This window comes from Octodon degus, unplaced genomic scaffold (genome assembly GCF_000260255.1).
Source record: "Octodon degus isolate 3935 unplaced genomic scaffold, OctDeg1.0 scaffold00106, whole genome shotgun sequence".
In the NCBI taxonomy this organism is placed as follows: Eukaryota; Metazoa; Chordata; class Mammalia; order Rodentia; family Octodontidae; genus Octodon; species Octodon degus.
In genome coordinates, this window is record NW_004524682.1 from 1,448,623 (window position 1) to 1,452,487 (window position 3,865).

A 3,865-nucleotide genomic window follows, 5' to 3' on the forward strand; every position below is an offset into this window, starting at 1 on the left:
TTTTTATCTTTATGCTAGCAATTTTTCATTTTCCAAAAGTAATAAATAATTGAAATAAACAAAGATTAGGCAGGGTGTAGTATATAAACATCAAAAATGGACCTAGCAATTAAAATCATAACAACTTCTCCACACTTAATAGGAAAGATAACACCTAACAAGTGATTTTGCAAAAGCAAAAAGTACTTTGTGTTTTCAAGAGTAGAAGATAAAGGCAAAGAAGAAGAAGAGCAATAATAACTTTAAAATGTATTCATGTTAATAAATTTTATAGGTATGTTTTTGCTACTTTGTAATTACTGAATGTGTAAGCTAAAATTGAACACATCAATGAATCTATGATAGAGCATGAAAGGAAGTTATTTCACTGTGGTATAAGATTGACATCAAAGATATTAGTATAGAGTACTGGTTTATAATATACACGCAAAGATAAATGTATAAATGTATCAGATAGATTTATAGGTGTAGTAATTATAGTAGGTAATTTATGAATTAGTATACACACATATACTTCCTAACTCTCTGGCAGAATATAAAGAGGTAGAAATTCCAAATAAGAGCAAGAACACTTAAATACATTTCAGCTTTTACTATCTTGTCTTTGGTGTATGTAAAATCCTCTTCTACCTCTCCCTTATGAGGATACTGGGGTTCACATTTAGAAGCTATTGGAGTCATAGGAGTGTGTCCTTATCTGCAGAGCCTTACTGTAAGCACATTACTGTCCACCTAAGCTGTCTTAGTCACTTTTCTTATCCATGGTACAAAACTCATAACAAAGGAGAGATTTATTTTAGCTCATGCTTTAGATGTTTTAGTCCCTGCATGTTTGGCATCTTGGTAGGAGGACCTGCATGAAGGAAAATAGCTCACCGTATGGTGTACAGGAAGCAGAGTGAAGGGAGTGGCTAGAGATGAAAATAGACTCTCCTATTTTATGTCTCTCGTGATCTGCCTCTCCCAACTAGACCCTACCTCCTAACAGCAAGTCATCTAGACCAAACATGTAATTCAATTACCTTTTGAAAGCCTCACCTAAGAGCACATAAAGTCCTGAGAGACATCGGAATATGAAGCATAAGGAAATGTTTAGCAACAAGGTTTTTATGGATAATTTTGTGTGTGAATTTGTCTGGATCACATAAGTCAAATATTATTATTATGAGATTATTTCTGGGGGCTGGGGTGATGGCTCAGTGGCATAAGCACTTCCCTGGCAAGCGTAAGGACCTGAGTTCAATCCCCGGTTCTGCAAAAAAAAAAAAAAAAAAAAGATTATTTCTGGGTATGTCTGTGAGAATATTTCCAGAGAGATTAACATTTTAATTGATGAAAAAAAAGATAGCCTTTTTCAGTGTGAGGAATATCCAATGCACCAAAGGATCAAATGAAGCAAAATGGTAAAGGGAAGGCAAATTGACTCTGCTTGTTAGTTGAGACAGGAAACCCATCTTCTATCTGTATTGCTTCTGTGTTTCCCACATACAAATGGGACTTCTCATTCACCATAAAATTGTGAGATAATTGATAGTCACAAATATCTACACAAATAATTCCATTTCTGGAGGATCCTTACAAATATACAGAATTAGAGGGATTTTTAAAAAAATCTCAGTGTACCCATGAGTCCATATCAATGAAAATAATAGAAAAATAAATCTGAGGAAAGGAGCAGTAGATCATTTGAGATTAATTCAGCATTTTTAATATAGAAGGAATAGATAAACTAGGAAATCATCATAGACAGACACTATAATAATGATTGTTTTAGCTGAAGTCCACTGACAGATGGTACTAAAGTGACACATGTTAAACCATGGGGCAAATATTTGATGAAAAGATTAAGTCATTTCCAATAGACTAAAGTAACTCTAAAGTTTGTTTTTTTTTCCAGAAGTATCTGTCTTGTCAACTCTAGAGTGAATGACAGTAATGTGATATGAAGAAACCCAGCAAATATCAGCAAAACCAATATATCGCTGTTAGTACACAAATAATGAAATCTATCCACATGACATGCTCCTTACGTGACATACTAAGAAAGCCAGAACAACTTGCCTGGTATCTGTCCTAAGATTGTACAGCCTCTAACTAATCAGGAATATGTATCAGATAAGCTCAAATTAAGATAATACAAATCATGTATCAGTACTTAGCCAAAGTGTCATGAAATACCAGGAAAGACAGAGGAACTGTCTTTACACAGGGAAGATGAAAGAGATACAGAACTAAGTGAAATGTGGGATCCCAGCCTGTTTTCTGGATCACAAGAACATCAGTGTGGAAAATGGGTAAACTTTTAAAAAGACTTATAATAAAATAACTGCAGAAATGTTAATCAATGTTAGTTTTGATAATGGATGAACATTTTAATATTACATGAAATATGCCAAAAGCTTTATGTAACTACTTTGCACTACTTTGCAATATTTCTTTAAGAAAAAAGTTAGGAAAAAAGAGAGTTGTTTAGTTTTTTTTAAAATGTATTTGTTTGTTACAGGGTCTTACTACACAGCTTGGACTTGTGGTCCTCAGCATCCCCAGCACTAGGATTACAGGTGTGCGTGCACCACCATAGCTGGACTCTGTAGCCAGCTCAGCCATCCCTAGGGGCAGAGCTGGTGCGGGTGTGGTGCTGGGGGTTGAAGTGTGGTCCCTGCACTTGCCTAAGAAGGTGTTTAGTCTGCTGAGCAATCTCCATTAGTCACCAGTCCCCATTAGTTTGGTTTTTTGTCATTGTTGTTGTTTTTTGTTTTATTTTTTTGTGGTACTGGAGGTTCTCATTAGCTGTTATATTAATGCACTTAGTGGATGCAGTTGTTAACCAAAAGAAAAGCTCCATACAACACAGGGACCACTGGCCAAAAGCCATTTCAAGACACAGCACAATGTGAATTTTAAATGTGCCATGTGTGATATTTTCACAAAGAAAGTATTCCATGCTAGCTATTCTACAAATAAGACATGCATAGATAGAAAAATAGACAACTAGGTAGCTGGATAGAAAGATTGCTAATTAGCAAAATAGATGATAGATAGGTAACATTTTTTATTGTCGAGCAACATTTTTAAAATATTTACTTTTTAGCTAAATCCATTTTATCTCTGACCTGTTCATGATAACACCAATCTCTTCTTTAAATATGACAGAAGAACTTGAGTGAAATGTCCTTAGAAACAATTAAATTCTAAGGCACGCATAATACTTATTACTTCATTGTCAGGTTATCAATAAAAGCCTATTTTTGAAGAAATGAACTATCTCTGTCAGGGTAAGACTTAGCAAAGAGCATGTATACGTTGCTTACACATGTTTGTAATAAAAAACCACAAACTGTCTTGTTTCAAAAGAGCTATCAGTGTAACTGTCAGATTTTCTCCGATACAAGGCATTACTATTCCTGTTATGGATTTTGCCTAGTTGTCCCCCAAAGCCTCATTCAAGCATGGGGTCAACTTCAAGAGATTGTGATCAATTCATAATCCAATGCTGGGCTTATGGGTGTGACTGCTACACTCGCCCTAGGGCAAGTAGCCTGGATGTAATATAAGGAAGGGAGGGAGGCTTCTGCTGCTGTTGTTGTTGCTTCTCCTCTTTTATTCTTGCTCTTTTGCTGTTTTCTGCCCTGTGTCACTCTGCCTTGGAGCCAGCCAAGTATGGACTGAAACCTCCACAAACTGTGAGCTAGATAAACCTTTCCTTCCTTAATTTTAGGCATCAGGTATTTTATTGCAGCAACCTGAGAAAAGTGACAAAGATAAGCAGAACCAATGTTATCAAAATGGTCAAACTTCTAAAACTGATATGCATATTTAATGTAATCTCCATAAAAAATAGCAATAGAATTATTCACAGAACTAG